Raw genomic sequence first — 21,635 nt, forward strand, 5'->3', positions numbered from 1 at the left:
TGCCGGGTAGTTATGATGACTCTTTGCAGACCTTGAGGTGAGAATGGAGTAGGGCTCGCTTATTAGTGTTGAGTGACTGTGGTGGGGAAGTCCGGGGGGGGGGGGGGACCGTGAAAAGAGGAAAGATGGAAAATCAGTAATCTTTTCTTACTTGTATGTATCGTTGAACTGGGTTCTTCACCGTGTGGCTGCTCGTCATTTGGGGAGTAAAAGGTTGTTAGGGGAAGAACGGAAGGACGCGTCCCATCGTTGCCTCCCTCCGTGTTACAATCGGGGTCGCTGGGTTCAGAGGTATGTTATCCCGGGGGTCCCCATTCCTATGTCTTATCCGAGGGGCTGCTTAAGATCTGTTCTGGTGGTACTAGCGTTTCACTGCAGGTTTTTTTGTTTTTTTTGTTCCCTTTCCCCCGGAGTAGACAGAGGTGCCTGACCCACAGGGTGTTTTTCCTGTCCAGTGGATCAGGATAGAGTCATTGGCTCCTGTTGCAGAGTACCTCGTCCTTGCTAAACCGTGGCTGCAGTGCAACCTCTGCTCAGGCCTGCAGAGTTACAACCAGAAAAGGTTGAGGGTTAGTCGGTGCTCTACTTTGCCCAGTGCTGTGTACTGCAGGGGCTGACCGACCGGCGCTTTGCCCTATTCGCAGGGGGGCCCCGGAGATGATGACTTGTCCACTTTGTGGCGGTCAGTGGTTCTGCCCCTGTCCGAACCCTTGCGGTTGCTCTGGGGAGTGGGAAAACGGGGAGGGGTAAGCGGTGCTGGCCTATGTCCGTACCTTGTTACCCCGGTTTCCCTTGGGAGGTTGGGTGCCTTCCCCGCTTCGGGTGCCGGTGTTCGTTCCCTGGAGATGGGGAGGGAGTCAAGGGGGGGGTGCGCCGTCCTGGTCGCAGGCAATGGGGAACGCGGGTCATTGTCTCTGTTCCTGGTGGGCTTATTCACTCCGGCTTTGAGAGGTGCAACTCCGCCCCCGAGTAAGGCCTTACCTGCCGAGGTGCACGGCAGTCTTTACAGCTGCTTTCTCCGGGCCTCTTCGATAGGTAGGTTGCAGGGCTCCATATGCTTATTGTGCCCCCACTGTCCCCCTGAATCCGGCGCCGAATTCCGAGCTTTGGGGGTGGGGAGGGGGGATCAAGGGGATGGGCACGACATCTTGGGGAGTTGTGCAGAGTTACAATCGGCTTGGGAATGTTTGGACACAGAGGAGATTTGGGAATTGGCAGAGAGAGACCTGTCCCTAACTGTCTGGAACCTAGTAACCTAGCCTCTAGGAGTGAAAGATATCCTACTGATGTGTTTTCAGAACTTTTCAGAAACTTAGTAAAATGTTTTAGAGCAGAAAAGTAAACTGTTTTGGTTAAATGTACATATACTGAACTACTTCGTATAAGATTTTCTTATGAAAAGCACCAAATGACAAAGTGGTAAAGCAGTTACAAGTACTTAACCCACCGCTGCACCACCAATGTAGGAGGCTGGCCTGGCTTATAGTGTGTACCTTGTGGTACTTACACCCTGTGCCAGGTCCAGTTATCCCTTATTAGTAGAATAGAGGTGTTTCTAGCAGCTTAGGCTGATAGAAGGTAGCTATGGCAAAGCAGCTTAGGCTGAACTAGGAGACATGCAAAGCTCCTACTATACCACTTATATCATATAGCACAATATCATAAGAAAACACAATACTCAGAGTTACTAAAAATAAAGGTACTTTATTTTAGTGACAATATGCCAAAGGTGTCTCAGAGGATACACTCACTTAGGAGGTAAGTAATATACACAAATGATATGTACACAAACCTAAAACAGGTAAGTAACAGTAAGAAAAAGAGTGCAAACAATGTAGAATCACAATAGGATGCAATAGGTAGACATAGGTCTAGGGGCAACACAAACCATATACTCCAAAACTGGAATGCGAATCACGAATGGGCCCCAGACCTATGGGAGGTTGTAGAGGGTCGCTGAGACTGTAAGAAAACAGTAAGGGTGTCCAAGATACCCCCCCCCAAGACCCTGAAAAGTAGGAGTAAAGTTACCATACTACCCCAGAAAGACAGAATAGTCGTGATAGGGGATTCTGCAAGGACCACAAGCACCAGCAAAACACTGAAGACGGATTCCTGGACCTGAGGACCTGTAAAGAAAGGGGACCAAGTCCAAGAGTCACGAAAGTGTCCGGGGGGCAGGAGCCCACTAAACCCCTGATGAAGGTGCAAAAGAGCTGCCTCCGGGTGGAAGAAGCCAAAGATTCTGCAACAACAAAAAGGGCTAGGAACTTCTCCTTTGGATGGAGGATGTCCCACAGCGTGCTGGAGGTTGCAGAAGTGTTTCCAGGCAGAAATACCGCAAACAAGCCTTGCTAGCTGCAAGAGTTGCGTTTGAGGATTTTGGGTGCTGCTGGGGACCAGGAAGGACCAGGATGTCACCCCCCAGCAACTCAGAGAGCCCCCGCAGAAGCAGGCATCACCCGCAGAAGTACTGGAACAGGCACTTAGAAGATCTGAGGACAGTGGTCAACTGAGAGTCACAAAGGCGGGTCCCACGACGTTGGAGTCCAACTCAGTGAGTTGGGTAATGCAGGACGGAGTGCTGGGGACCTAGGCTAGGCTGTGCACAAAGGAAGTCCTGGAAAAGTGCACAGAAGCCGGAGCAGCTGCATACCCAGTACACAGGATTACTGTCTGGCGTGGGGAGGCAAGGACTTACCTCCACCAAATTTGGACAGAAGGGCCACTGGACTGTGGGAGACAATTGGACCCAGCTCCTGTGTTCCAGGGACCATGCTCGTCAGGATGAGAGGGGACCAGAGGACCGGTGATGCAGAAGTTTGGTACCTGCATTGGCAGGGGGAAGATTCCGTCGACCCACAGGAGATTTCTTCTTGGCTTCCAGTGCAGGGTGAAGGCAGACAGCCCTCAGAGCATGCACCACCAGGAAACAGTTGAGAAAGCCGGCAGGATTAGGCGCTACAATGTTGCTGGTAGTCGTCTTGCTACTTTGTTGCGGTTTTGCAGGTGTCCTGGAGCAGTCAGCGGTCGATCCTTGGCAGAAGTCGAAGAGGGAAGTGCAGAGGAACTCTGGTGAGCTCTTGCATTCGTTATCTGAGGAATAGTCCAGAGGAGAGACCCTAAATAGCCAGAAAAGGAAGTTTGGCTACTAAGAAAGGAGGCTTGGCTACTGAAAGAGGTAAGCACCTATCAGGAGGGGTCTCTGACGTCACCTGCTGGCACTGGCCACTCACAGCAGTCCATTGTGCCCCAACACCTCTGAATCCAAGATGGCAGAGGTCTGGAACACACTGGAGGAGCTCTGGGCACCTCCCCTGGGAGGTACTGTTCAGGGGAGTGGTCACTCCCCTTTCCTTTGTCCAGTTTCGCGCCAGAGCAGGGCTGGGGGATCCCTTAACCGGTGTAGACTGGCTTATGCAGAGATGGGTACCATCTGTGCCCATCAAAGCATTTCCAGAGGCTGGGGGAAGCTACTCCTCCCCAGCCCTTCACACCTATTTCCAAAGGGAGAGGGTATAACACCCTCTCTCAGAGGAAATCCTTTTTTCTGCCTTCCTGGGACTGGGCTGGCCAGACCCCAGGGGGGAAGAAACCTGTCTGAGGGGTTGGCAGCAGCAGCAGCTGCAGTGGAAACCCCAGAAAGGCAGTTTGGCAGTACCTGGGTTCTGTTCTAGAGACCCGGGGGATCATGGAATTGTCCCCCCCAATACCAGAATGGTATTGGGGTGACAATTCCATGATCTTAGACATGTTACATGGCCATGTTCAGAGTTACCATTGTGACGCTACACATAGGTAGTGACCTATGTGTAGTGCACGAGTGTAATGGTGTCCCCACACTCACAAAGTTCGGGGAATTTGCCCTGAACAATGTGGGGGCACCTTGGCTAGTGCCAGGGTCCCCACACACTAAGTAACTTAGCACCTAACCTTCACCAAGTGAGGGTTAGACATATAGGTGACTTATAAGTTACTTATGTGCAGTGAAAAATGGCTTTGAAATAACGTGGACGTTATTTCACTCAGGCTGCAGTGGCAGTCCTGTGTAAGAATTGCCTGAGCTCCCTATGTGTGGCAAAAGAAATGCTGCAGCCCATAGGGATCTCCTGGAACCCCAATACCCTGGGTACCTAGGTACCATATACAAGGGAATTATATGGGTGTTCCAGTGTGCCAATGAGAATTGGTAAAATTAGTCACTAGCCTGCAGTGACAATTTTAGAAAGCAGAGAGAGCATAAACACTGAGGTTCTGGTAAGCAGAGCCTCAGTGATACAGTTAGGCACCACACAGGGAACACATACAGGGCATTCATTATGAGCACTGGGGTCCTGCCTAGCAGGATCCCAGTGACACATGGGCAAAAACAAACATACAAACAGTGAAAATGGGGGTAACATGCCAGGCAAGATGGTACTTTCCTACAATGAGGAAGAGGAAAAGGGAGAGGAACAAAGACATTGTATATCACCACTCTGCTGGACATTAAAATCTTTGGGTCGCAGTGGACATCAAAGGCAATATAAACATTTAGGGGCATATTTACAACCCTCTAGCACCTCTTTGTGCCACATTAGCATCATACTGTTTACGCTAATGTGGCGTTAAGGAGGCATTTTTGTCACGCCATATTTACAAAGTGGAGCAGTGCATGTATAACGCCACTTTGTAACTCCTTGCGCCACATTATGCCTGTGCCAGGCATAATGTATGAAAGAGGGGCGTTGAGGCACCAGGAGGCCCATAAAAATGGTGCAGTGAAATTTACAAGATTTCACTGCACCATTTTTGGCGTCATTTTTAATGCCTTCTCAAATCAGGCGTTAAAATGATGTGCCTATAAAAACCTATGGGCTTCCTTGCACTTTGCTGCACTTGCGTAAAAAATGTTGATACTAGTGCAACAAAGCATCAAAAATTATGACGTTATTGGCCTAACGACCGCCATGGTGCTACCATAGTGTCGTAGGGAGGGGGCAAGAAAAGTGGCGCATCATCTATGATGCCCCACTTTCTTGTAAATATGCCCTGTGGTACCCTATCACCACAGAGCATCACCAAACACTTTTTACAAAACAAATATAGCTTCAGAATATCTCTAATTTTTAGACTGTTTTGGTGGAACGTAGCATTTCCTGGAAACTAGACATAAATCCTATCTTTGTAATCACCTTTATACAATCTTGAGCATAAACTCTCTCTCTCTCTAAAATTATGCAACTACCTTCTAATTGTAAGTTCATGCTCTCTGCTGCTGTGATATATTCAGTACAGCCTTTGACATATTCAGTCGTGGCCTGCGCCGCATAGAAGGACGCGGGGTGGTGCGGCGCTGGGGTAGTGGCTCGGGTAAAAATTAAAATAAAAAAATATATTAAAAAAACAGTTACCTTGCTCTGCGCTGCTCCCCTCTCACTCGTCGCTCCAGGCAGGCACAGACTCCCAGCCTGCCCTGCACCAATTCTTACGCTACTGTGCAGCTTCAGGATTGGCTGGGAGCACCCTGGCTGGGCGCTCATGGCAGACTGGGAGCCTGTGCAGGCTCTCTCCAGCCGAACAGTACAGTTGCTGGGCTGGAGAGAGCCCTGTGCGCGTGTGTGTTTGGCTGGCCTGAGGCGGCAGGCCAAACACACATGTCCTCTGAGGGGGAGTGCATGTCACCCCAGTGGCCCTGCCCCTTTCACAGAAAAGGATAATAAACATTGTTTATTATCCTTTTTCTTGAAAGGTTTTGCAGCTGTCACTGCTGGCGGTGGGGGGGGGGGGAGGTGGGCGAAGCTCCTCTGCCGAAATGGAAGAGCCGCCCCTGGGCATATTGTGATACAATGAACTTTATTAGAATAAGGTATCTCACAATGAATAACAATTTGGTTTCTTCCCTAAACATCACCTCCATCTTAAATGCATTATGTCCGTAATGAATATTTCAAGTCTGTTAAAAATAAGAACAATTCCTTCCGTTGCATCACGTTATAGGATCCAGTAACGTTCAACAAATAATTCCCTTCGCTACTGCTTCAAGATAGTTGATATTCAGTTCTGTAAACTATCAAGGTTTGTTTCCCCAAATACGGTCACTATATCCTTAAAATACTGCTCTTTGTTCAGATTCCATTTTCCAAAACACGCCACTAAGGAAAAGGTAAATATTCAGTAAAGCAGGTGTTGGTTGGAAATATCGAATCCCGAAAATCGATGGAACAGAATATCATTACAACAACATTGAGGAAAAAATATTGAAAAGTAAGGGGCATATTTATACTCCGTTTGCGCCGAATGTGCGTAAAAATTTTTGACGCACTTTCAGCGCAAACGTTGCCCCATATTTAAACCCTGACGCCCGATCCGGTGCACCAGGAAAATGGCGCTATGTGCGCCAGTTTTTGGAAGCGGCACCCCGCCCTGCGTTAATGACATGCAGGGTAGGCGTTCCCGTCCAAAAACAGACGCACATAGCGGTGCGTGGTATTTATGCTTCAGGGCAAAAATCACTCCCGCGCGGCGCAAAAAAATGGCGCAAAGCACGAATATCGTGAAATTTTAACGCCTGGGTCAGGGCAGGCGTTAAAATGGGGCAAACACACCTGTACTTAATCAGAACACACAGAACAAACAACAGAGCAGCAGAGCAGCAGAGCAGCAACAGGGAGACATGGAGGTGATTTTTCTTCAACGTGCACGTAGACGCAGAGCCCTGCAGCAACAACAGCAGCCACAACAACAACAGCAGGGACCCCAAAGACAGCGCAGAAGGCAGGAGAGGATATTCCGCCCAAGAACAACCCTGCATGGCCTCAGGGAACGAGACATCATACAGAGGTACCGGTTGAACTGGCAGGCCATTCAGCAGCTGCTGACAAATATTGAACAGCAATTGGCCCCACTTTAGTGACTCCACGCACTATCCCAACAGAAACAAAGCTGCTTGCCGTACTTCACATGCTGGCAAGTGGCTCGTTTCAGACAACTGGTGCCCTGGTTGGTGGAATCTCACAACCATCTTTCTCCGCATTCCTGCCTAAAGTACTGGATGCCATCATTGGACTGACACCCCGCCACATCTGCTTCCCTAACACAGTGCAGAAGCAGCAGGAAACTAAACAGGGGTTCTACGCCATCAGTGGCTTTCCGCACGTCCTTGGTGCAATCGACTGCACACACGTACGCCTTGTGCCACCTGCTGCGAGCGAACACCTCTACCGCAAAAGGAAGCACACACATTCCATCAACGTGCAGGCCATAGTCGATCACCAAGGACTGATCAGCAACATTGTGGCTAAATATCCTGGGAGTGTACATGACGCATTCATCTTCCGTCACTGCACCATCAACCAACACTTCCAGGATGGATGGTATGGCAATGGAATACTTGTTGGTAAGGACAAAAATCTACTTATATACTCACTGCACAGAAACCCTCTAGGATAAACAAACCCACACACCACAATAGCAACACCTAGACAGGAACACACTGAGGTACTCACATCACTAGCCATGTTTCACAAGTCACCATTGAACCTCTCACACATTGGAATTTACTCCACAGCTTAGTGTGAAGACATTCATGACTGTGGTTGCCTAAATGTCACCTTGCAAATTGGAAGTCTCACAATAACCTGTACACTAATACAATGCATAACTTTTAAGGGATGGGATGGCCTGGGTATGTTCAATTGAACGTTTCTAATACCCTTTCATGTTTCAACTCTGCATGGAACTATCATCACACCCCCAGTGAGGACACACGGACACCTGTGTCACAAGTCACAATGCAAGGGAGGGCACATTGTACTTGAGAAACCGATACATCCTGCTGACAAACAGTTAGCCAACAAACACTTGCTCAGCCAAGGAAAAAAAACAATGCCAAAGTTTCCACCAACAACCATAGGTTGTCACATTAGTACACAAAATAGTCACAGACAACACAACACAACTACTTCCATCAAAGATACGTACAACAGTGCCTCCTACATCTAATTGATACCATTCTGTGTTTCTCTTTCAGCTGATCAGGGGTATGGCATCCAGCCTTGGCTAATGACACCATATGGGAACCCAAATACTGCTGCTGAGCGGGCATACAATGACGCCCACAAGAGGACACGCAGCATTGTGGAGCGGACCTTTGGGATCCTAAAGTCAAGGTTCCGCTGCCTTGACATCACTGGCGGAAGCCTACTATACTCCCCAGAGATGGTCTGCAAGATCATACTCACTTGTGACATATTACACAATATTTGTGTAAAAAGGAACATTCCCCTCCTTGAACCGGACCCAGACATGCCTGAGGATGATGATGAGGAGGATGCTGGCCTGCAACAGGAGGGGGAACAACCTAACACCGCAGCAGGAGTGAGTAGGCGCCAACAGCTTGTGAACAATTTTTTTACTTAAGTCATTATAATCACTTGTATTCCACACTTGTAAATAAACACAGATAACAAACACCACATCATGCTTTGGCCTATTCATTTCTGACCACCTTTAGTTTGAAATAGCTGAGGATGAATGTCGTCTCATTGATCAAGAATGGCATTAAAATTCATCACACCAAAAATAAACATCACAACTGTATGCACAGAGGGTAGGATGTGACATGATACATTACCATACACAGAGCCCAACAAGAGTACAAATGTGACAATTACACATGCCGGATCCAAACAACTGAAACAGTCTCTCATCCAGCCCAAAATTGGATATCATTTGAAAGTCACATTACACGTGTTCAGAGACTGGGTGGGACCATCCATGTGTACGTGACCATGTCATCAATGGCTACTCTCAAGTGTGTGATATGAGCAATACACAATAGCTACAACATCAGCTGCCACTATCTCAGGAGGAGACCTTGAAGTTACAGTGACAACAGACACCCAGACAGGTGATAGTGGATCCACATTCCAACACACATGTACACATATGTCATACAATCAATCTAATATTTGAAAGTAGACCATCACAGTTGTGTCCCAGTCTGAACCTAGCAGGAAGATTGTAACATGACACAAAACCAGTTTATGCAGAAAGGGACACAGACAACCAAAATATTCTTCTCATTATCACATCGGGAACGCTGAGAGTCTTGCAAACATAGTCATAGTAAAATGGTATGCAAGTTTGCTCCAATTCATCATTACTGCAAACGTCAAATGGGCTAATGAGATGAATGAATGGTCAACAGTCATTCATACCATATGGCCTTACATTAGCCCGCTGCTGCAGGTTTGCCATGATATAATAAATATACTCCATGGATACAGTAGCTATTCTGGATGGTCAAATCCTAGGGTGCTGGTGGCCTAAGTCCACCTCTACCGCCCCCAAAACATACAAGAATCATGTACTTGTGAACCACACACATGCATAAGGCACATGTGTGGCCTCCATGTCACAAGTCCAACACAAATCTGAAACACAAAATCATAATGGGACATGCTCAGCCCCATAAAAACTGAAAGTGACTCTCCCACTCCCTGTTAGGACTACAGATAAAAGCATCACCATCATAAATGTGGACACATTTTGGAGACGGAATACATAATGGTATCCCATCCATCATTTCAAAATAGCCATCAGCAATTACACCAAATATGTCGTCAAATATGGTCAATACATTAGTTAACGTATCCCAAACATTACAGTGTGAATGCCTTCTATACATAAAACAATGGACATGTGTCATATACAAACACATATGTGTATCACATCGCACCGTTTGACCATGACAAATCCCCTTTCCAAAGCGAAAAACATGAAGACATAAGGACAAATTTGCTCCATATTCGACGCATACAGCATGGCCGTCATAATTTGTTCACGTACATGTGTTCACACAATGCAGAGTCAAATACAAATGTATCCAAAAGTGTCTTAATATTTTGCCTTCAAAGTATAATTTACATCCACAATATTTTTGACTCTGCATCATGTGCACTACTGTACGTGTAAAAAAAATGACGCCCATGCTGTATGCGTGGTAAAATTGACGCTACATGGACAATATGTTGGTCATCTCCTGTACATTATAAAATATTAATATTCATATCATATTTTTTCACCCCGCATCATGTGCACTACTGTACGTGTAAAAAAAATGACGCCCATGCTGTATGCGTGGTAAAATTGACGCTACATGGACAATATGTTGGTCATCTCATGTACATTATAAAATATTAATATTCATATCATATTTTTTCACTCCGCATCATGTGCACTACTGTACGTGTAAAAAAAATGACGCCCATGCTGTATGCGTGGTAAAATTGACGCTACATGGACAATGTGTTGGTCATCTCATGTACATTATAAAATATTAATATTCATATCATATTTTTTAAATCCGTATCATGTGCACTACTGTACGTGTAAAAAAAATGACGCCCATGCTGTATGCGTGGTAAAATTGACGCTACATGGACAATATGTTGGTCATCTCATGTACATTATAAAATATTAATATTCATATCATATTTTTTCACTCCGCATCATGTGCACTGTAATGCGTCAAAAAAAAATGACGCACAACTGTGTATGCGTGAAAATATGACGCAAAACGGGAAAATAAAAACGGCGGCCATTTTCTGCAGGAAGGGATGTAATAGGATATCCTGTTTACAAAATCTGTACTGGGAGTTAACTTTCACTTTCACTTTGCAGTCTCAGATTTATCTAGACTGTGTGGTTGTGTGAAAGGTGTTGTCCTGTGTTTTACTGCTTTTGTGTCCTGTGTGCCTTGTATTTTGTCTTAGTGTCAATCTATTATTGTTGTCTAACATTGTCTCAGTCTGTTTAGTGTTATTTTGTCTATACCTGTGATAGTTTGTATTGTCAGTGGGAGTCTGTTGTGGGTAGCATAGTTTGGGGGGTTATTTGGGCTATTTTTCTCCTTCTTCTTTTTCTTTCACACCTCTACCTTTCCCCATTTCCCACTTTTACTTTCATATTTATTTTGTCCAGCATTAGTCCTCTCAATATGTCAGGTAGGCCTCGCCTGTCCAGGATGGGTGAAGACGAATTGGGGGGGTTCCTATGGCTAGTAAGCCATTTCCTGCCACTAATGCTGGAAGCTGGGGGCCGTGTGATACAGGGGTATCACACGGAGGCGAGGAAAATCCGGTGGGAGAAGGTGCGCCATCACCTGGTCCGGGTCTACGGGAGTCTGAGAAATGTACACCAACTCAAGCACCGCTGGGCAGATCTGGTCACCTGGTAACAGGACCTGCTGGACCACCTGGGACTCCGGATTGGTGGCCATGTTGGTGAGTAAAAATCTATTAAATGGGAATGATAGAAATCTGTGTGTGAACATGTTATGATTGTTAGCCAATCTGCAAAATAAGTAGCTGACTGTGTGTAATGCTAGGGAAACCTAGGCCCATGGTTATACACATAAATCCCCATATTTTGCAACACATGTACACGCAATAACAGCATTAAAATCCAACATCTATTTGTATTTTGCTAAGTCGCCCCCTCTCTGCGTCACAAAATGTTGCAAATGCTGCGCTACCAAGGTATACATATGTGTCCTAATGTGTATTTGTTGCAGAATGTGTATGAAGACCTATGCTACCAGTCCGATGGCTCATTTTTGCAACACATACCAGATGCCTGTAGCTGCATGTAATGTAGTGTTGCATTTGGGTCAGAAAAGCAACACGTGAACTGCTCTATTTGTACTCCACTGGTCATAATGGCCAGTGAGTACGTCATGTAGAAACAACATACCTACATATGCAGACGCCATAGCTAGACAGAAAATTGGAAACACATGATGATGCACTACATGTGTGTTGCCTTCACGTCACATGAAGTTAGTCATGTTGTTCACACATATGTCACATGTGTGTCTGGTTGCTGTGTGTTGAACCTGTCCACATAGCCTGTTTGATTGTGAGTGGTCATGCAGTCCTCATGGAACCAGTTTTGGAATGTCTCTCTGGGATGCACATGCTGAGATGTATGGTTAACATTATTGTTGGGGCATACTAAAGGAGGATTAACTTGGACGACACATGACTGTCCTGGCCACTGCATGAGTGTAGTAGGGTGTGACACTGGAGCAGGAGACTCATCCAATGATAATGTTGAATACAAAGTTATCCATGCAGGATGAGCATGTGTGAAAGTCTATCATTACCATGTCATATTCACACAGTGTCATTGTAACAGAAATCATTTGTCCGTTCACCCAGTCTGAGTATAATCTTTGTTTCATGCTTTACAGGTGGACCAGCCCCGTACACCGTGGGAGAGGTGGCCCATTTTGACGACCCCGATACCTACAGTGAGTGTCGCCTGAGTGCTATTTACATTGTTTGGTAATGACGCATGATGGATTACTGTGTGTTAAAGAGAATTCATGATTTGATGTGCTGGCCGTTCATTGGCTTTGTTCTTTTAGTGTGATATCAAATTTAAATTATGTTTCTGCAAAGCAATACGTAGTCTTCTCTCAGATTGAGGGGCTGTAGCCCATTCAATTAGGCCGGCAATTGGGAATGGTATGACTCATTTTTAATACACTGGTCAATGTTAGACTTGGTCAGGGACTTGCCATCAACTGAGTCTGCATATCAGACTGACAGTCTCCCAGATAGCTTAGGCACATGGCTTTGATGACAAATGCTTCTTCCTAGTTGAGGATGGACTGTGTACACTGTAGGTTGGATCTTCCGGGGGCACGTACTTCCACAAGGTGAACTCGAAGTGTGTGTGACTTGAGTGCAATGCCCTAGGTGTTCAGTAGAATCATGTGAATGGGTGTACTACCTCCTCTGTGTGTGTTGTTAAACATGCCTCACTAATAGTATGTTATGTTGGGCTAAGTCATGCCAGTTTGACATGTGTGGACCTGGGATGTGACAAGGTTGGGCTGACTACAACGTGTTGCTAGCCCTTCATAGGTGTTGTGTGTGAAGGCACATACTTGTTGAACTTTCTGTACACTCCTGGGTGTGCATTGAACATGGGATTGTTGGTTGTTCTTCCCACACCACCCACAAAGACTGGGATCTTACTGTGAAACAGGGTACCTAGGACTGTAGCAACCAGTATGTTACACGTCCTTAACACCTTTTGTGACTTGAGTTAGTACCTTGGGCCAGAGTGAGAAAAATGTCTACACGTTGCAAATGGCATAAATATATGTGTTGGATTTGCAAACGTCTGTTTCCTATTCCAAAATGTATTTGGTGGTCATGTACATATTAGCAAAATGCTTTTCAAAATTGAAATATTAAAGGGTTTTACCAGACCTACTTGCAAATCACAGTGGTAGGCAATCCCATTTGCAACCGAGTACGTGGTTGCAAAGTGAGTAGCTGTTATCATCCACTTGAAGTGGATGGTAACCAACTTACTGACTGGAAGGGGTCCTCATTGTAAAGCTTCACCTTTGTGAGTGGACTAAAATAATCCTGCACAAAAAAGCCAGTGGTCTAAGGGACCAATAATTACCGTTAAAATTTCCAAGTTGAATTGTTGTGATTTAAAACTAATTGCAGCTCATTTTCCTTTCTGGTAAACGGCCATACACTTGGGGAAAAATAACTTGCTTAATTTAAAAGCAGTCACGTCTATGGAGTTCTGCTGGTCCCAGCAGGCCTCCATCCCCGTGAGTGCCCATGTTGCTAAGGTGGGGCAACTTGGAACCCACATCATTGATGTTCATGAGGTGGGTTTTAGGGACCCCACAGCGACTCGCAGACGGTGTCAGAGACACCGTTCTGCTTTGCAAATTGCTAGTTGATTTTCCTAAATTCCTACATATGACCCCAGTGTGGACATATGATTCTGGGCCAGGGGTTCAATCTTAGCACACAACTAATTCCAAATGCCATTGAGTGAGGAGTGTGAGTGTTATCACATAGAATGACATATGTACTGAAGTCAGTATGCGGAAGAGCTGGTGCCATAATGTCAAATGCCTTAGGTATGATTTGGATGAGTAGTTTAGGGTGATGTCATCCATCATGTAGAGACATGGATATGCTATGTGTGATATGACCTTAGGTATGCATGATTCACATGTACTTCCTCTGAGCCTTTCCGTGAACTATGTTGTAACAATTGCTGCAAACATTACATTTCTAGTAATGGACAAATGACCCATTGTGGTATTCAACCCACTGTAAATTCAATGCTCAATATTTCCCTTTTCTCTTCACAGCTGCAAACCTGAGTGCCGCAGAGCGCAACAATTTTGAGCGCCGTGCAGTGAGGTACAGGCACATCCTGCAGGTGCAGTGTGGGTATCGGAGGATGGCCCGCAGATATAATTCGGATCGGGCCTCCGGGGCGTGGTATGCCACACCACAGGCTCCCCCAACGGTGCCACCTACAACCACTGCCACTACAACCACCAGGTCTGCCCAAGGGGACCCAGCGACGGACCAGGCATCTTCATCAAGACCTGGACCCAGCCGTGTGTTGGGAGCAGGGCTGTCCCGTGGCCACTCCACTCCAGCACCAACTTCCACCTCCACCGGCACGCAGACCAGCACTGACCCTCCTATTGACCCTGCAGCCTTCCAGGCATTGTCTAGAAAATTTGACAGGTTAATTCGCAAGGTGGACAACCTGACGGAGGACATGGCTGAGGTGAAGAAGAAGGTGCGCTCCATCCGGCGTACACTTCAGAGGGCAAATCTTTAGTCATTTTGCCCTCCTGAACTTTTACCCCTCCCCTCTCAACTCTTTCCTTTTTCATACTTTTAGTTGGGTTTGGGGGGTTAGTTATAGGATAAGTATAGGAAATTAGCTTAGTTAGTGTTAGGTAAGAGGGTGGGGGGTCCTTATTCTTTCTATCTAATATTTTTGTGTGGGTGGGTGGGTGGGGGGCAATGTTGGGATTCCTGTTTAATAAAAAAAAAAAAAAAATACAAGAAAATATATGTTTGTTTAGGATAGTATAGTATGTGTGTAGGTTAGTAAGTGTTGTCCTGCATGTGTCTTGTCTCTTAATGGTGGGTGGGGGGTTGATGTTTAGATCGTTTCGTTACATGTGTAGAGTAAGTTTAGCTTAGGGTAGTTAGGGACAGTTGTGGGTTAGTAGTAGTCAGGTTAGATTAGTGTAGGTTTACCTTTCCCTTAGTTGCCTCTTTTATTACTACTTTTAAATAAAAAAATTGTTAACCCTTTACCTGATGCGTTAGGTGCTACCTTTTCATGGCCTTGACATCAGTGTAGCAGAAAGTTTAAGTATGACATTTGTGTTCCATGCTCGCTATCCCCAGGCTTATGAGGTTTAACATGCCAGCTACCAGTGTGCTAACTTGGTAAGTATCCACCATGTTGGAGAGCCACCATTGGTAGTGTGCATTGATCATCAAGGTTTGGGGTTGGTATGTATCCTACTTCACAAAGAGTGCTTCCAGACTTGTTATTGTAGGTAAATAGATAGGTCGGACAGCATTGTGAAGTTCAGGGAGAGCTTTATAGATGATGATTTGTTCACACTCTTGTCTTGTTGCTGTCATTGCTGACCTACATCATGTGTGTACTGATTCAGCATTAATTTCCTTCATGGAAGTATACGCCGTAAGGGTGATTGATGCTGTGTAATTTGTTTATCATTCCTTTCATTCTACAGCATAATTTCAAATGTTAGTATTGCATGGTGCCTACATTTCTCAGCCACCATTAGTTGTGTAGAATAGCTATAGATGGTGCATCATTCTGTCCAACACAGCATGATTGTGTGTGCTTAGTCCCTTCATCAGTTATTTTCCTCAGTATAGTAAAGCTATGATGCAATCCTGGCCACTGCACAGATGTTTCAGTATACATGAAATCAGGACAGTAGTATAGAGAATCGACATGGTTGCCACACAGCCACTTTGGAGTTATCTACTGCACAGTTGAATTTTGAAATGACACAGAGACACAATAGGTGTGCAAGTGATATTTATTTATAGGTGGTGTAGTGCAAAATGTCCATTCACCATGTTTGCTGACTCCTTTCTGGTGCATTGTTACATGGTGATCCTACAGAAGGGGTGTGGATGATGCTCCTGACATGCTGGGGTGATGTCACAGACAGTGCAGAGGAACATGAAATGCCAATTGGTAGGAGAGAAACATTCACTGGCAAGGTGGACAAGTTATACAGTGGATTGCCGAACAGTCATTGAGGTTAGTTGTAGTGAGACTGGCATGTGTCAAAACGTAGGACCTTGGTCAGAGTAGGGCATGGTGCAGGGACTAGGGCTTCCGGGTACTCTTGCGTGTAAATGTTATCTGTTCCATGTCTTCTTCTTCTGATGTGTGTGTTGCCTGGTGTGTCCTTGTTGTTGTTGGTTGTGAAGGGGCAACACACACCTCAGTGTTAGAAGACATGGAGGCAGACATCCCGGGGGCTGATCCCTGTTGAGTAAGGAAGGGCAGTACTGCAGCAAGGAGGGCCTGCTGGTTTTTCAGAATGGCAGCCACATCCCGATGGTAGGCAGCCAGGTCGGCCCTGAGGGGTTCTATGTTGCATTCGTGCACACGCTTGCAGTTGGAGTTGTTGTGTCAACTGGATGACAGCTGTGCCAATTTCCTTCAGTGTTTTTGAAATGTCCTCCAAGAGCAAAGTTCTGGCTTGCATTGCAGCTGCCTGATCAGCAGTTGACAACATGCACGAACGCACCCCCTCAAGGCTGGCTGCCATATTTTGCATCCCCACCCGCACCTCCTTTGCCAGCTCCCGCTGGACCCCAACGACAGTTCTTTCGAAGCTGGTGCCAGTGTCGTCAGAGTCCTCAGCTGTGTTGGAGCTGGCAGGTCTTACAATTGGGGTGGCGGGTGGTTCTACTGTGGTGGCTGCTTCTTCTGTGCTCCTCCTTGTGACTGAAGGTGGGGTTTGGAGGCTTTCAAGGACCATGTCAAGGGTCTCTTGTGGGAGGTTGATGGTCTCGTCATCCATGTCATCAGGGAACTCATGGACAGGCAGATCAGCAGGAGATCCGTGTTCCTCTGCAATGAAACAGGGTACAATTAGTGTGTCTGTGTTGTGACAATTTTGCAGTAAGATACAATCCTTTGGATGCCTTAACATTGTACTCTGTGTTTGTCTAGGTATCTGCTGTCCGTCATAGGGCATTGTTGTAGGCCTATGGCCCACCTGTGTGTCACATGTTTGATATGGAGCTATCAGACATGTCTGCCTGATCGCCTCTAGCTGTTGCTTTGTAATTATTTAGGAATAGGCGTTTTTTTCTCCTACTCCTCACTCGGTGTTTCACTATTGTTATGGAGGGACATTTTGTAGGGTGGGCTCTCATTATCCAACATGTGAGTCTTGGCTTTCTAGGTAGCAGGATAGCTAATGGTGTGGGGGACTAAGTTTGACCCACTTGTAAATAACTCTGTCACCCAGATATTCAATTTAGCTAAGACTAACTAGCAGTGCCTCTGGTCTCCCACATCAAAGGAATGTTTACACATCCGAGCGCATGACATCTTTGGAACTTCTCAGGGAAGTGGTGGTCACTCAGGTCCTACACATTTCTATCTTTTCCGGTATGTTCCCATACACAAATGACAAAGACAGTATTAGTTTGATATGAAGTTTCATTGTACAACTGACTTGTAGGAATTTATGTGTGAGCCCCAATTACACAAACAATACACACTGTTAGAATTGAAATAGTCCGCAGGAGAGTAATACATTAGTACACAGCTTTCATGGTGCCTAACAGTTTCTACTCTCCCTCTGCATGTTCTATGTATAGCACAGCATGTTAAGTTTGGAGGTTGCCTGTCAGAATCACAGGGGAGACATCATCCCTCATATCAGAGGAATGGGCTGGGATCTGGTTGTGCATCAGCAGCAAGGCAGGCAGCATCTAGTTGTGATTTTCTGTTTGAAAACTCCCCCATGCGTGTCTTGGGACAAGGAAGTTAATGTAAAAGACATATGTCATGGTGATGACAAAGTTTCCCTACGCAGGAATGCCAAACCTTAACCCCTACCACATCTATCAGCAACGTACCAGACGGTATCCTTGACTGGGGCACAGAGTGAATATGTTCTGGCAAACTCCAGTGCAGAAGTAGGCAAAACAGTGTGATTTGACTAATTAAAAACACCCTAGGACTGACTATTTGCTACATTAACTGATAGGAAGGGCAATGAGAATCATTTAGTGCAAATTGCTCTGAGGCACTTAGATGTGAGCAAATGAGTATAAGTACAATCAGGGTAAGATGCACAAAGGCCTAAAGCCTGAAGCTAATGCGCAAAGTATACGTTACACTTACAACACTACACTTTGACTGACTGTGGGTGTTGTGACTGCCCTGGCAGCACACTTGCCTCTCAGGCCCTGCCCCATACACTTTTTATTCACATTGCATGATCTGTACATGTCACGTGGCATTACCTATGCATGTCAATGTTAGGATGTGGTATGGATGTAAACATTCTTGATGTTTTGAGATGATGTTGGGTGATGTGTATTTAATTGGATTGGCCTGTTTATCGTATGAATGTCCTATTTGTTTGTCCGACTTTGCAGGTGTGTTTCAGTGACCAGTTGCCTGTGTCCCCTCCTCAATGTTGTTGTCTGAGCAGTATGACATTAGTGATGTAGCCTTGTTAGCCAGGCACGTGAGGGACCCTGACGTATGCAGCATGTGTGTATCGTTAGTGCTGTGTGGCTCCTATTGCTGTTTACTTAGGCTTATGTATGTGTCAGTTATGGACATTCGGCATTTGAGTGTACTGGTACCTTTGTCTTATTTCTAGGAGTAATTGCAAATGTCATCCTCACCCCCTAATTTAGGTATGTATGTTCCAGGGTGGGGTTCCTGCCATTTGGTACTATAGCTGCACAGAGATGAGAGGTGTTATTGTCAACTGTGGTTGCAGTTAAGTTACAGTTGTTGTATTTGCTACTGCATTACAGGTAGGAACCTAGTTGATGGGGAATAGATTTTGCAAGACAAGTGCCTGGATGTGGATTTGAGGTAGTGTCCTTCCCACCTGTCACTGCTTTCCCTTGGCTCTCTTGTTGTAATTACAGGATGTCCCCGTGGGACTGTTGTTGTTGCTGTATTTTGTCGTGCCCCAGCTTCGGTCAGTACTGGGCATGCCCCCCTGCCGTGCCCCTTTCCCCATGCCACTTCATATATGTGCTGACTTACATGCATTGTGTAGTAGGTATCCCCCCCTGCTTACAGTCCCCATTATTGTATTATGATTCCCCATGCGACTTACCCTGCATGTGCGTAGTGTCGTGGTAGTCTGCGCTGTCCAGTCCTTGAATCCCTGTGACGATCTCCTCCGGGATGACGGCTGCGACCATCTCCTCCATGTGGTCCAGGGCCTCCTGTTGTGCTGGACTCCCCCCTCCAGTCTGCATTGCTGCCTTCCTGTTCCTGGCCATTTTCTCTTTGGTCCTACATTTGCAGTCATGCCAGCGTTTCTTACACTCTGTGACTGTCCGGCGTTCTTCAGCCACACTGTTAATCTTGTCCACAATTTGTTTCCAGATGGCCTCTCTCCTACTGAGTGGCAATTTAGAGGTGATGAAAAGTTGGACCTGGTGTTCCGTCACCTCTTTCACCAGGATTTCCTGCTCCTCTGCACTGAAGCGACACTTTCTTTTTTTTTTTTAAATGTCCTGGTTCCTGTATGCTTCCTCCTGGCTGGTTCCTGGTCTGCTCTCATCCTCCTGGGGTCTGTTGGGGCATCTAGGATCCATTTTGGGTCTCCTCTCCTGAAAGGGCAGTTTTCGCGCAAAAATGTGACGCAATAGCGTGAAAAAAAACGGCGTTTTCACGATTGCGCTGTCGTAAATCGACCCACAGTGATGTGCGTCGCATTTGCGTTGGTTTCCTTTACGACAGACCGACGCTGTCTGCGTCACGAAATAATGACTCCCACCTGTTGGTTGCGCCACTGTACGTCAAAGTATAAATTTGACGCCTGCATGGCGCATCCAAATGGCGTTAGACGGCGCAATTTTTTTTTCCGCAAAACTGCGTTAGCGCAGTTTTGCGTCAAAAAGTATAAATATGGCCCTAAGTATCTATGGTGGTCATTCTGACCCTGGCGGTCTTTGACCGCCAGGGCGGAGGACCGCGGGAGCACCGCCGACAGGCCGGCGGTGCTCCAATGGGGATTCCGACCGCGGCGGTAAAGCCGCGGTCGGACCGGCACCACTGGCGGGGTCCCGCCAGTGTACCGCGGCCCCATTGAATCCTCCGCGGCGGCGCAGCTTGCTGCACCGCCGCGGGGATTCCGACCCCCCCTACCGCCATCCAGATCCCGGCGGTCGGACCGCCGAGATCCGGATGGCGGTAGGGGGGGTCGCGGGGCCCCTGGGAGCCCCTGCAGTGCCCATGCCACTGGCATGGGCATTGCAGGGGCCCCCGTAAGAGGGCCCCTACATGTATTTCACTGTCTGCTGCGCAGACAGTGAAATACGCGACGGGTGCAACTGCACCCGTCGCACAGCTTCCACTCCGCCGGCTCGATTCCGAGCCGGCTTCATCGTGGAAGCCTCTTTCCCGCTGGGCTGGCTGGCGGTCTGAAGGCGACCGCCCGCCAGCCCAGCGGGAAAGTCAGAATTACCGCCGCGGTCTTTCGACCGCGGAACGGTAACCTGACGGCGGGACTTTGGCGGGCGGCCTCCGCCGCCCGCCAAGGTCAGAATGAGGGCCTATACATTTTATTTACCTACCTCCATATGTGCATACCTTGGTGATATATATAATCCTTAAGGTATGTACATATGGAGTTAAGAATAGTAAATCCTTACTTCCTTCTGTGCACTTATCTTTAGATATTTTGCACATCGATATTATTGTAACAATACTCTGTCCTGTGGATATTTGGGATTCGAGAATCCCAGCCACAATAGGTAAAATATACATAGGAACTGGAAAGAATGTTCTGACTACTGCAACGAACTATCGCAATTGTTTAGCAAGGACGCTCTGAACCGTGAAGAAACTTATACCCAAATGCCTTCAAATGGCCATTGCCATTTCCAAACAATGTGTGAATTTATTGAAGCCATTTTAGTTGTGCTCAGACTCCAAAACGTAGGGCATTTTCCAGAGAAGCGAAACATTTCGCCATGCGTTTTCGACTTTTCGCGACCACCCCCAGCCTTTTCTTCACTCGAATGCATTACCACGAAAAACACTTGGCTTTCTTCAAATACATTTTCCTGCAAAATATCAATTAATATTTGATGTTCTAACTGTAAAGTGGGGGCATTATTCACTCGAGGCAACTTTACCATTCTTGATTGTCTAATTTGTCATAGGTATAGTTCACCCATTTCTTTGTTTTAGGGTTAGTTGCCAAAGGTGCTAATACATTTTGGTTTTTCCTTATTTATTATGCCTCCTGAGGACAATTGTCGAAGCACCTTCCTTTTTTTCTTCTCCTTGCACCCTGCGTAGAGACACTTATTGAAAGCACTGCACTAGGTCTTCAAAAATGCAAATTTCCAGTGCTCTGAAGTCTCCTGATTATTATTTTATTATATATGTCTGAAGTCTTTTCTCACAGGCACAAGATGGCTTAATCAGAATCACGACCTACAGGTCTCCAATGCTTAGTACTTTAATCTGTGTTAGTTGCAGTCCTTTCCGTATGATGTACCGTATTGTGTGTACAGAATTTATTT

This window comes from Pleurodeles waltl, chromosome 8 (genome assembly GCF_031143425.1).
Source record: "Pleurodeles waltl isolate 20211129_DDA chromosome 8, aPleWal1.hap1.20221129, whole genome shotgun sequence".
In the NCBI taxonomy this organism is placed as follows: Eukaryota; Metazoa; Chordata; class Amphibia; order Caudata; family Salamandridae; genus Pleurodeles; species Pleurodeles waltl.